The sequence below is a fragment of the Lycorma delicatula genome, chromosome 3, assembly GCF_047948215.1.
Source record: "Lycorma delicatula isolate Av1 chromosome 3, ASM4794821v1, whole genome shotgun sequence".
NCBI lineage: Eukaryota > Metazoa > Arthropoda > Insecta > Hemiptera > Fulgoridae > Lycorma > Lycorma delicatula.
The window spans coordinates 178799238-178814345 of NC_134457.1; positions in this window are offsets into that span (position 1 = coordinate 178799238).

Here is a 15108-nt window from a genome sequence, read left to right on the forward strand (position 1 = left end):
TCTAGTACCGAGCGATGATCCCGGGCCTCATAAGTATGCGATTCGTCGTTAAGGCAAACCAAACCAGTCATCACCATCATATCCGTGAAGATCTCACCTCGCCTGTTAGTATAATTACTACCAGCTGCTGTTGTTTTACAATTAAAGTCACCCAGAAGTACAACTCTTCTAGGCGACTGCACAACGACTCCCTGGAGCTCATTAATGTATTGTTCATAAATATCCAGGCCAACATTAGGGCTAACGTAACCAGCAATCAAAACCATACCCGGTAACACTACGGCTATCATACCTTCACCCCGATAATGGAGTTGCCACCCGTATTTATTGATAACATTCGTAATGGCAACATCGCCGGTGATGTCTGCCCACCAATCCTGTCTAGCAGCTGTATTGTAATTAGGTTCAATGGATACAAGAAAGTCCACCTCCACCTCTTCAGCGATCTTCCCCACTAAATCATGCGAAAGAATGCTCCGGTTAGCATTTATTAATAGGAATCTAGGCATCAGATCTTCGTCCGCACATCGTGCCTCCAGTGCCGTGTTCTACGCTGTTGCAATCTAAACACTTCATCGGCTCTCTGCAATCGCGGATGAGATGTCCTTTCCCGCCACAGTTGTAGCACAGCATAGTCCTATCAGGTCCCCTACAGTCTATACTCTTGTGCCCAGTCGACCAGCACCTATGACATCTCTCGTATTCAGTTCGGATGTATGCACGGCAGTGCACCCATCCCGCTTTTATTCTATTCGCCACCAATTTCACCGCAGCCCTATAATTGGTGATTATAGTGGCATTTTGTGTGTTACCATAAGCTTGCCTTATGGAGGAGACCTTGAAGGTCTCAGCTCCTCCAACTATTGCTTCTTGTATATCACGTTCAGTTACATCAGGCTCAAGATCTTTTATGTGCACAACTGCACGCCTGACTCCTCTTGTTCTCATGTTACCTGAAGCTCTGCAGCTCTTTCTCGGAGTACAGACGTGAATTGGGTAGCACATTCTTCGCCTTTAATTCTTACTTCAAGTTCGTTGTTCTTGCCTTTTCTTAGGGACAGGACTTCTCCTGCTTCTTCTTTGAATACTTTATCCTTCATAACTCTAAGTAACTCAGCATAGGATTTACCCTGTGCTTTAATGACAACGGTTTTTCTTCCCTCAACCGGCGGCGTCGATCGACGAGCGGAAGCAGACCGCGACCGAGCACGACTCGTGTCTGTCCTTGGTACCACGACTGAGACAGGTTCCTCACAGAACCTATGCAGGTATATCAGTATTTTCCGTATAATATTGCCATACGGTCCACTGGCCAAAATAAAGATCGCTTTCGGCGATTTTTTAAGGACCCTGCGTATTGGGTTCAAAGCACAGCTAGCAGATTGTTTCTCATCGTCAGTTGTGTCGTAAAAAATTGTAAACCTTCTTACGTGAGATGTCTCGTCATCAGCATCTTCCATCATGGAAGATGTGTCCAGGGCAATCATGCCTGCTTTTTTCCCCTCAGACTTGGCTCTCTTGGATTTGACAACATCTACAAACTGACATGTGTCAGCCTGTCCTTCTACAGGGAGGGTCACTGTATTTATTATACTCATGACCCGTGTGTTCCATCGTTATGGGAGAAGTTCGATCAACTCCTCATCTGATAAATCGAGACTCAGTATGTCTGGTTCCACGGGAACCAACTTGTATTCAGTTTGAGTGGCTTGTGTAGCAGTCTGTACAACAGTGGCCTCTTCCTGCAACTGCTTGAGAGCAGTGTAAATGCTCCTAAGCTCTCTTTCGTGTTCATGCATATATGTGAGCATAGCCTTGCCGAAATGCTGTTTATACCGTATCATTGCCTGACCTAGCCTATTAGTTATTTCCTTCAAACTATTGGAGTGCATTTCCTCCTCTGAAGACGATTGTCTGATTCGTTTTTTCCCTTCTGGTCAGTATCTTTACGTGGTGGAAGTTCAGTCACTCCCTGTCCACTCGGGCCGCTCTGCTCCATTATGTCAACAAATAATGAAAGCTAGCCCCGTCTAAATTACGGGATCAGTTCCCAATTCCTAGTAAATTGATACCCCACAAGTGATATTCTGCAGGAATCCAAAAAAAATTAAAAAAGGGGGGTTAAAAAAGGGGACAAGGAAAATTGGACCCCGGATCCTGAAAACCGGGTCCGAGGTGGTCAAAAAAGAGGGATTAAAAAAAAGGGGGGTCAAAAAATCCCCCAACATTTTGGGGGGTTATGGGGTCTATGGAAAGGAAAAGTTATGATCGGGATAGATCCAAAAGGGTTTCTGAAAGAAGCTGTTATATGAGGTTATATGAAAAGGAAGATTCCCCGTATATACAGTCGCTGAGGACTGAGGAAAAATTTCACTGTTATGAATAATTTTTATAAAATGATTACAAGTCCTTGTTTACTACACGTTATCTTGCAAGACCAGACCTGTCTTTTAACTTAGAAAAAATTGTCCACATTAATTAACTTATTAACTTATGTCTATACAATAGTAAATACAATATTTACCTGTAATGGACTTACGCCCTTTAACACACTTGTCCGAAAAAATAAACACCAATTTCACTTTTCACTACAGAAAAACATAAAAATCGAAATATTTCATGTGTCCGTGATCCAAATCGCATAACATTTTCCAGTAATATCCTTAAGCCCTTAATCTTAGATCCAGTCAAAAATCAAGAAGAAAATCCGTAAAAAACCAATCCAAAACTTAGTAAAACACAGGAGCAAGCAATAGACTACCACTCGCATCGAGCATCCACGCTTAACTGGACGAAGTTTATTGTAGATGGCAGCATTCCACTCTGCCACTCACCACAAACCACCCTCTTTCAGACAGACAAGATCATCCGAAATAACGCGATTAGTGAAAGGAAGCTGGAAACAAGCCTCTTTTGTCGCACTATTAGCGCACTCAAGCTCGAAATTCCAATGTGGCTGGGGATCCTGCAGAAGCTTAGTAACAGTTGTCTTATGCTGAGTCATTTCAAAAGTAATAAACTGTTTCAAAAACAAGGTCTGTTCGTTTGACTAGTTTGTTTTTGGTTTTCTTTTGTGTTTATTGATAGTACGTTTTTACACCGATGAAAGTGTCATTTACGTCGGTGGTATCCTGACGGAATCCAAGCTATTATCTGAGAGAGGTAATTCAGTCTGCGGGCTCAGAAAATGACCTCCGGTAAAATCCATCAGGGCTTTGTACAGAGTAGGCGGGTCAGTACATGTCACTAATCGCCTGCAAGGCGTAAATATAATCTGCACAGACAAGTACGTATCGAGATATTAAACTAATTAAATTAAATAACATACAGCTATTACAAATAACATACAGCTCTGCGACGAAAACAATGACGATGCCTGGAAGGTCAAACATGTATGTTTTGTTATCAATCATAAATGCACAACCAACAATATTATCCTGTTTAGAGCCGTCTGTATAAACTACATCAACATTTACGCTATTTACAATATTATAACATTTTTCTTATAAAATAAACGGATTCTTGTACTTTTTTTGATACCGACAAAGACTAAAGCAATAATTTACGAGAGAAAACCGCCAAGGGGAGTATAAAGTTGGATAACAGGAGGTAATTGTATATTTAGAGTTAAAAGAAGGTAATGACCTCTGAATTCTATCGGGGCAGTTTATCTCGGCCGTTACTGATATCGATTTAGATTCTGGTTGGAGAACAACGCTTCAAAGGTCGGATGATTTGGTTGCGTTTTAACGCGAGCTACATAGGAGTAGATCATTTGTTTCGTCTATACCAAAGAAGTGACTCACCACTGTTCACTTGTAGAATTACCACGGGGCTTGATGAAAAGCACCTGTAACAAGACGGACAAATGTATGATGAACTACATTGAACATCCTAAGATTGGTGGCTCGTGCGGGTGGATAAGCCACGCAGCCGTAGCCCACGAGGGAACGGAGCAGATCTCGGTAGAAACGCAACAATTTGGAGGAGTAACCAATGTGATTAATATGGTTTTACATCTTAGAATGACATTGATACTAATTATTAATACTAATGAGATAATTTTAAATGAATAGTTTTTTTTATAGTTTTTAGATATTTAGTTTATAAACTGTTCCTACGATGTGGTGTCGGGTAATGCAGTCAATTTTTATTTTCTTCAGTAAATCATTAGAGTAGATATTTTTATTTCATAAAAAAGAAGATCTTAAAAAATTATGGGTTTTATCAACTAAGACACACACTTAAAAATCTCCACTGAATCGAAAGTATGCCTTTTTTGGTCTCCTTCATATCGAATGACATATTAAAAAAAAAATTTGTGATATCAATTTTCTATAATTGTTTATTCGGAAGAAAAAAAAACAGCCACTACACGAGTTAAATTTTCAGTTTTAACTGTTGTAATAACACTATTATACGTACTATTGACTATTTTTTTTTAATTAAAGGAGTGAAATATTTTTATATCCAATGAATTATTTTTCCGTGTTTTTTATCTTTCAATATTATTGGATAATAATTTGTTGAGGTTATTAGTAAATTAAACATTTCTATCAATATAAGAAAATATGAACGTAAAAAACAATTCATTTTGACTATGCAATGTTTTCCTTCTTTTTACTCTGCAATTAATTTTTTTTTATATTGCAAGTTAGAATGCAAACATTACAATTCAGAACACTTAAATAATCCATGGAGTCCTGATTTTTATTTTTACAGCTGGGTTGCCGCCGTTGACTAAAACTAAAAGGCGTAAGAACAAGAGATTTGAATAATTCCGCACTTGGAAAATTTGTTTTGTGTTATCCACTTTTTAAAATATTCTTCTTAATTTACCTTCTTAAAAATAAATTTTAATTTAAGGCTATTTTCTTACAATTAAAAACCCTTGTCTTTCAATTAAAAGGTTCATAGGAAGTCAATTTTTTAAATATTTTTATCATTTACATTCTTAATAAAGAAAAAATTGATAATTGAAAAAGTTATATGTGAAAATATTTTACAATATTTTCATTTACATAGTGTAAATCGTAGATGAGCAGTTTTGATGACTTTGGATCATATAACTTTCAATGAGCTCACATCAAGAGCAACACTTATAAAATGATGAAAAGTTTGGGGTTTTACATTCAAAATTATGGAATTAATTAATCCAAAAATCAGATATGGGCGTATATTTACAGTTCTTCGCAATCTTAACAATAATGATTTGTAATATTTCCATTTTCTTGTGATAGAATTTAATTCACTATTATTTATTTAACGTTTTAGTTGAAGCATACCAAAAATATTTTCATAAATTTTACGCCAGTTTGAATCATTGTCATGCATCGTTTTATTTTTATCTCTGAGACATTATCAGATTTCATCAGAATTTCCAAATTTTCAAAATACGTTACGTTCAAATGATTTTGATTCAATGATTATTACAGTATGAAATAATATATCATGTATGATGATTTACGTAATTAATTGTAGAATCCAAATATTAGATTAAATGTCGGCCTCCGTGGCGCGTGTGGAGCGTCTCGGCCTTTCATCCGGTCGTTCCGAGTTCAAATCCAGGTCAGACATGTCATTTTCACACGCTACTTCACATTCATCTCATCCTCTGAAGCAATATCTAACGGTGGTTCCGGAGGTTAAAGAAAAAAAAGTTAGATTATGTTGAAACAAACTTTTTAGTATTTATTCTTTCCTTACATAAAAAGCTATCTTTGACAATTTGACTTTAGCTCGATTTTATTATATTTTAAAAATTAAAAATAAAAGTAGCTAATAACATTTGCTTACATGTTCATTGTAAACAAATTATAAAATGTTAACTATGTTCTTTTTTTGTGATTTCTAATTATGAATTATTTGTTTTAAAAAATAGGTTAAGATAATATTAATTTTAGATTTTTTCTTTCTGTTAATTAATTTATTTTTAAGAACAGGGTTTACATAATGTACATAAAAAAGATCGATAGTCTAAGGTACGTCATATAATGAAGCTAGCTGATTACGTAAAAAAAAAATATTGAGAGAAATAGTTTTAGTTTCTCTTTATCAAAACATCCAATTTAAATCGTGGGAGCATAAAAGGCAACAAGTGTTAGTTTACCCAGTAGCTTTGCACAATATGTGTACATAAATTTAGCTTGCTTGTCTACAGAGTTTACTCAAACATGCAAAATACTCATATTATCCTACCAAAAGTACCAATATGTTTTAATTTTTCTCGAGAAAAGATTAGTAAATTTGATATACAATCGCCGTTTTATGTTATTTTAAAGAAATTCAGCGATATTTTTTTATGTTTTTTTCTGTGAAATTTATATTGCTGTCTCATTGTGTGGATTGATAGCTATGCGAACGTGAATACACTTTGAGCTCTTTCAATTCCCCTATGTTTGAACAGATCTTTGGATCTGCATTCTATTTTCTTGTAATACTCTCTGGTATGAATCCTTGCAGCTGTTTCAATTTACATTCTCTATTCGAATGTAAAATACCTTTACTTTGTCTTTTTTTTATTTTTTATGCTGCATAAGAAAGGTTTTCATTTTTTTCTCAGTAGGAATTTGCTTCGATATATTCTTTCATAAAAATCTTTAATTTTTTGCAGTTAATTTACTTTTTATATTGCCATAAAAAAATTGAAATTAAATTAACTAAATAAAAATCATTTTACATCAGAAAATATTTTTAATTATTTATACTTTTTTTAGTGAAGTCTTTTCTTTTGTACTTACTTTTAATTAAAATTTAATAAGAAAAGATTTTTATTTTATCGGTTTTGTATATTGCTTTTTCATTAAGTACATGGATTACCAAATCAACGAAAAAAAGAGCAAATTTAATAATTAAATTAACTTATTTATTATTATTATTATTTAGTGTTAATAATTTTTATTACTTATTGTAATTTAATTTATTTAATTGAATTAATTTTATTTTATTTTAATAAAATGGTATGGTAATGGTAATGGTGTGGTATGGTATGGTAATGGTAATGGTTATGGTATTTTTTAATTTTATTTTAATTTTTATAATTTAGTAGAGTAAATAAATACAGGCAAAAAATTATCAGCTTGTATTACTGTGCGCAACGTACTACCGGGTTAATTGTCTGCAATAACTCGTTTGTTTGCCAACAGATTTTTACAAATGAGTTGTTATTTTGTTCAAAACAAAATAGCTTAATAAATTTTGTAAAATAAAAATTTGAGCAAACAGATAATTATTAAGATATTGAAGATTAAAACATTAAGAGTTCTGCCATTTTGAAGTTTTTGAAGGTGAAGTTTTCAATTTTTTTTTTTATTTTGTAGAATAAGACACTAGTTTTAGACTTTTCAAATTTAATTAAAGTAGGTTTACCCGTTCCTGATAAATAATTTTTTGTTAAAATCACAAAATGCATCAAAAGATAAACAAAGCAAAATAGGACTTATTCCGATATGAATTTTTTTTCTCATTTTAGGATCCTGAATCAGTATCTGAAGTTCGGGGAATACGTCCCGGAACACTGTATACACGAGGATGTGCCAAATGCCATCAAAATCATTTTATCCAGTCAAAAGTTAAGCTTCAAACACGCAAACACACGTACATATATGTACGCACATACAAACATTACACCTACTTTTCTTGTTTTTGGAGGGTCACTGGAATATGATCCATACCCCACTTTTTGATTGATTACCAGAATTTCCTTCTTGCAGCATATCTCAAAAGTTATGATACCAGGAAAGTAAAAAATCCTTAAAATATTACATTATCTCTATAAAACCATATACGAGGTGTGGCTCTTAAATAAAGAGACTAATGCTGCCACAGAAGAACGGCCATGCGACAAATTTGTACGACCGACAGCTGTGTAGCATGAAGTCTTCTCTTTCAATTGTTTTGGCGAAAAAATTATTAAAACAAAGAATTGTCATGAAATTTGGTATGAAACTTGGAAAAAACGCTATTGAAACTTATCTTTTATTAAAAACAGTATTTGGCAATGAATTTTTATCACGTGCGCGGGTGTTTGAATGGCTTAAAAGTTTCCAAGATGGCCGAGAAGACTTTGAAGATGCTGTTCACCCGGGTTACCCTTCCACGACAAAAACGGATACAAATATTGAAAAATTTGTATCCAGTGAATCCTGTAATATCCCTATCACAAAATATTGTTAAAGCACTTATACACGATGCCGGTTGATAAATAACCATTGTTAATCATTATACAATCATTGGTCTGCAGAAAAACGTTATTTAGGTATAACGTCAAAGATATTTTTTAACAAAAAGTCATTTCACGAATTATTAGATGACAAATTAAATTTTAGTGTACTATGTACCAGTCTCTCACCGTTTGACAATATTTGATCTGATTGTGGAATGAAGTCTCCGCTCTGTTCTTTAGAAAGCTTCAAAAGTTTCCTCCCGATTCAAGTAGGAGTATGTGCGTGGCTACTTAATGTTAAAAAAAAGCAGTTCCCAGTGAAAGAAAATTGTTGTAAATTTCCACTGAAATAGGGTTCGTTGATGTGGTGATTCAGTTTTTTTTATGCTCTGATCTCTTCTGGTAGAATACGTTTTATGCGATTTACTTGTGCATAACGAGGAAAGACCTTGAGGGAAAACCCAGAAAAAAAAATTAATTAAAATTTTTGTTAGAAAGTGGTCCATAATTATTTTGTTAGAAATACGTCTATCTCTCTCTGAATGACACCAGCGTTTTTGTGACTTTTTTCCCTGATGAGAATTAAATGAAAAAAAAAGAAAAGCTTTTAAGCATAGATTCACTTCGGTGATTTTAGTAAACAAAGACAAGCACATTAAAGTGCAGAAAATTTTAAACTACTCTTCTGACAAACATTTGATAGAATTTTCACTAAAATAAAATAATAAAAAAAAATCATATGTTGCGTAAAGAAATTCCGAAGAATTAAACAGATTCATACCGATACATTACCAATAATTTATTCTTATTTATACGGTAGTAAAATAAATCTATGTAAATAAACATTTTATTTTTATTAACTTCAACAAAATCATTTAATAAAATTATTTAGTTGAAAAACTGTAACTATTTGAATTAGCTTTAAATAGGCTAATTATATAAAAATAAAATATTTTTTTACGATTTTTAATTTCTGTAACTACTATTTTTTTTAATGTACCTAATGTAATAAAGACAAACAAAATTCTCATAGAGAGACATAATTTTAAGTATAGATAATATTAAACCAAAGTTAAATTAAAAATCTTTGTAATTTATTTGATTACGGATAGGTTATTTCGAGCAAACATGGAAAAAAAAAAGTTTAATTGGCTATTCATAAACAAAATAATGTAATTATAGAAAAAATATATGTTACTAGCATTAGTTAAAGCGTCAGACAATAAAAAATTGAGTTTTATTACATTTGGTTATTTTATTGCTTAGGATAAGCAGTTATTTTATTAATCGGAAATATTTCACACTTTTTTGTATGATAGGGCTTTAGTAGCAATATAATGGATTATTTTTTATTTAATTATTTTGTAATCGTTTTATTGTATAAATTATTTAATATTGCTAGTTTCATTTAACTGAACCATTTGAATTATATTCTCTACTATTTTACTCTAATTGTATCTCGTTCGATTTATCTTTCATCCAGAACTAATTTATATCTAATAGTAGTTAAAACACAACAAATATTTATATATTTCTTTTGATAAAATGAATAAAATAAATAATTAATCTAATGTTATCTAAAAATTGTCATTCATCTCATCCTCTGACGCAATACCTAATGGTGGCCCTGGAAGTTAAAAAAAGAAAAAGAAAGTCATGTGTTGTCCACATCAGATTTTTATTTTTATTTACTTCAAACCTTAAATCTTTTTTGATAACTTTTGTATAATTTATCAATGTATAATAAAACAATAAATTAATAAATCACCAAGGAAATGTATTTATGGACAGTGATTAAAAAATTTAACAATTAATTTATCGCTTCAAATTCTCATTGATTAAAAAACTTTAAAATTATTTTAATTATGTTAGAAGAATCTTTTTTAAATTATACAACTTTCAAAGTATAAAATAAAACAATTATGTCAGAAAAAATTATTTAATAAAAAAAGTATAAAATAGCCATTATTTATCATGTATTTTTTAATTAACCTTTGAACTGTTTTAATTATTAATAAGCATAGTCTTAGGTCTTATTAAAAGCTCAAGGTTAGGTTTTCCCATCACTTATAATATTTATCTTATTAGATCTGTTTATGGAATTTCTCTTAATTGTTTTTCAGATAATTACGAAAAAAAAGGCAGTATGATTTATGGGATCGTTGTAAAATCTTATATCAATGCGTTATGTAACAAAGAAAAATAATAAACAAGTAAGTTTCTTTACTTCCAATAATGAAATAATATACTTTGCAACTAAATAATAATTTTTTTTAACTTGGAAGTTATTACTTTCTTAAAACTTTGTTTTGAAATCGACGTCTCGTAATTATATACCTAGTGTCTTACCTTCTTACCTCCCTGTATTTTAAATATCTTTTAATTCTGAAAAAAAAATTTCGTACTATAACTTTGTGTTTACTTCAAACAGAATAAGATTAAACCATCATGATATTACAACAATGTTGTTATTTACTACAAGAGGAAAGCTACATTTGTAACTTTTTAATTAAATGTTTTCTTTTAAAATTTCATTCAAAGTTGATTTTTTGTGTAAGAATTCTTTTTCAAACAATTTTCTTTTTGTTGTTTTTCATTTTTTTTTTTGGAAGCCTTTAATTATAAGTATTCATTACCATCTCAAAAAAATGTATAAATATTTATTACAAATTTTTGTAAAAACCGTATTAATGACCTGAAGTAAACTATTTTATATGTGCATATATCTTTCTATTTAAAGTGTTTAAAATAAGAGAATAAAAAAAGAAGATGCTGCAGAAAAAAGTATTCACCGTTCAGTTCTTATCAGCTATGTCCACGCACACAGTTCCTGTTTAGTATCAGCACTTTGTCTTTTATTTTCTCTTAGTATGGTTTCCATTCCTATGAACTGTGACCGATAGTTTACGTCAGTTTTATTGGCTACACTGTACATTTAATTTTATAAATTGTTTAAATGTTTAAATAAGGAAATATATGTATGACTTTTGCCTACGTCATGTAAATCCCGTATTCTTTTATAAATACATAGAATACGTTACACTCATTTGGCCTTGTACCTGATTATTTGTTACCAAATATTAGTTGCTAAGTATGCTTCGAACAAAAAAATGAACTGGTTACTCTTAAATCATAGCTCAGCATATTTCTATATGCCTTACTAGGCTTTGTAAAGTGGTTTATTTAGCTTTTGATTAGGTTATGGTAGGAAATTACTCTTTCGGTTTAAGGACATTAACTATTTTTAATTTTTTAAATATTAACAATATTTTCAAAACTGTGAAAGATTTTATTAAGATTTTTTAATTCTAATGTTATTAATTCTGCATGTTTTGATTCGAATTAAAATTGTATATCTTAATATTACTAAAGAAGCATCCAATAAATCAAACTAGTTCTAAAATAATTTGATATTTTTATGTTAAAATACGTATAAAATGTGATGTGTATTTTTATAGTTAGTAAAAATATTTTTTTTTGTCTTGTAAGGCCTACATTTTTCACTTTTTTGTGTTAAGCGAATGATATTAAAAACCATTTTGGCGAATGTATTATCTTTATGGCCAGACGAAATGGTATGGTAATTTATATTGAACGTAAAATCGCAATGCGTTACTGGAATCCGAATGCGGGATCTCCGAAAGAAAGACGAAGACAATATTGTACAACCAAATTAAAGTATCATAAAAATAATTTGTTATGTAGTTAATAAATATTGTCTGTTTTTACTGACTGTAAAACGAACTAGAAACATAAATTCAAGAATAGATTTTAATACAGAATATATTTAATTTTCAGAATAATCTTGAAAGTAAATACATATTTAATGTATACAAAATAAAAAAAGAAGTAAATATAAAATTTAAAGAAAAAAAAAATAGTAAAACGATAAATCTATTTAATATCACTTGTAATTAAACAACAATTAATAATTAAAAATTGAAAAAAAAGGAAATTATTTATCAGCGAAAATGCCTAAATAATTTCATTATATTACAGGAGAGGCCATATATTGTACCTTCTCAAATACTTTTAAATAATAAAATAGACATCCATAAAACACAAACATAATACAAATATTCAGCCAGAAACGCGCGCGCACATAAACACACACACATATATATATAATTGTTATTTATATAGTACTCGTATAATAATCATTTAATATATTGCTGTTAACAATATATTATTTTTTACATTCTAGATTGTAGCAAAAGAACGCATCTGGTCTCAATATATTAATCTTTTATTTTTGGGTAATCCTTAATTTTATCAAAATACGATTTATTAGCTAAAATTTTAAGCCTTTTATTGTAAATAGAATGAAACCTTATTTTTGAAACTTGTTTTGAAAAAAAGCCAAGTTATTGCAGAAAATCATAATAATTAAAATTAATAATTATTGATTTCTAAATAGATAATTAAATAAATCACAAACTTAATAACAGCAGTATTACAGTTAAACAGTAATAAAATTGTATTAAAGTCAATAAATTAAGTTTCGTATTTAGTACAATAATACGATAGAACTAGTATCAGTAAACAAATAATAAATCTTTATTGTGATCGGACTTAAAAATATACCAAACAGAGTGATTCAGAAGGAAAGAGAAATAATTTGGTAACTAATTCTAGAGCTTAAAATAAATAAAAAAGTTCAAACAAACAAACTGTTTATCCAAAAATACTTTATTATCGAGTTACGACTATCAAAGACTTTTTCCCGTATTTGAGGACAAATTCCGCCGGTGAATTGTGGACATAAAATTTTCTGAGGTTTGAAATTTTTATATAAGGGAAAACTTGATGAGGGATTATATTTTCTGACCTGAAAAATCAAATAAAACAGGTCCCACTGTACTTCCTGTAGCTTTCACGTTATCCAACGTAAAAAAAAAAGGTTTGGTGACCAAAAACACGTTTTTTTAGGTTTGAAGTACTATAATTTTGTTAAATAACTAATAAATACGTAAATTTTATTATTGAAAACTTGAAGAGAATTTAATTCTGATAAAATTGGTGAAATAAAGTCTATGAAAAACGACAAAAATCAACTTTATCAAATGTACATTTGTCGTGTGAGAGCTGCATTTGGATCCATAAAAGAAAAATATGAGCTCGCACTAAAATGTCTCCTCATGCAACGACTCACATTCTTTGAGGTTGCTTCAGACACCGAAGTGTTGAACCGGCAAAAGATGTCGGTGTATAACAATCTTGTTTAATCTATTCATGCCAACGATAATGACAAGATGGTTCCCTTGAGAAAAGTTCCTAGAAAGATCCTTCGCCTTACAATGTACAAAATACAAACAACTTTCCTGACCTAACCGCGGAAATCAAACTGTAGCACCACCCCAAGAATTTACTTTATAATGCCATCCAATACCCTCCCATGATGAGCTCACTCGACTAAGGATAGAAGGACCTACACACTGAACTTGGATCTTTAGAAATGGCTGGATCACTAATGCAGGCAAAAACGGGGTATGAATTGATCTTGATCGGTTTCTGGTGCTTCGAAGGATACCACCAGTGGGCATGGGCATTGAGACTTTCTGAGAAGTATGACTACTGTGGAGAGAAAGACACCAGAAAACACATAGTGTTCGAGTGCGAACAGTTCTTGGAGGATAGGGAAGCATGCCTGAGACGGTATGCTTAACCTAGATTACATCATGAAAATTTTGCTGCAGACTGAACAGATGTGGGAAGCGGTGTCTGAGATATTGGTCAGAATTATTTGTACAAAGATGGTGGAGGAAGTATATGGGTGAAGTCCCCCTGAATTTATCTTTGTGCTGTGTTCGTATTCAAAGTAAGTCCGGCCCCAAGGAGAAATAACCAATAATAAAAAAGAGAAACAGATCCTTGCATGGCTGTCTCCAAGCAAAATAACTTTATGTGGCTTAGAAGCCCTTCCACTCCTTCTTTTTCTTAGCTTGACCAGTAAATCTATTGCCGTCAAGTGTTTCCTCACCCAGTTCAGAAACAGAACCGATGGGATGACACGACCAAATCGCTCGTTCACGCTCTCAAGAGGCTTCCGGAGAGCTCTGTTATCAAGAGACAATATTTCCATAATTCTCTTTAGAGAACCGATCTCCTCCCTCAGCCACACCGCATCAAGGCACACAGCGACTAGCAGTGGTACGATCAAAACCTTCTTCTTTCCTGTCCAGAGAAACCGGGGTTAAAACACTTGTCCCTCAGGTCAGAGACTTTCACGTTTGAGTACTCTATTTTAAAATGGGTTCAAATATAAAATAATTAGTGTTGAATATTTTTTTTTTTAAATTAGCAACAAAAGAAATATAAACTAAAATAAATAAAACACTTTTAGTGTAATATCATATTCTGAAACACTTAAAACTAAAGCTCCAAAAGAAAACAGACAAAAAATTCTCAAATATTACAATACAAATAATTCTAAAAACAAAATAGAACAAGGACTTGAAATAATATTCTTAACCCTAAAGCCTCAAATTAACGATATATGCTACATGAGTGCTTGTGCTAAAAGTCTCACCCGCACGATATTTCGTATGTAGTTTATGTTCATATATGTCTTTACGTTCATACGATTGCTCATTTAGTATCTTTTTTTAAAGATTACAATTCGTAGATATCGATAGTGTAGGTTGTTTTCATTTTACGATACGTATTTTAGAGAATAATTGATTTCAAAATTCCGATAATCTCTAACGTAAACAGAAGTTTGTTCCGTGCATTCATGGTTATGTTTTGGTTACTCCGTGCGTTTATAAGGAATTTTTTATAGGTATTATATTATTATTTTATGAAATTAGAGTTTCAATTATAGTGTTAGTTGTAGTTTTAGTTACCGTGATCCGTAAAATATTCAGATTTATTCGTTAGTTCGGTGTTTTTTTTTCTATAATGTCCGGGCCTAGTAGACGTATTACCGATGTAGAAATTAATAA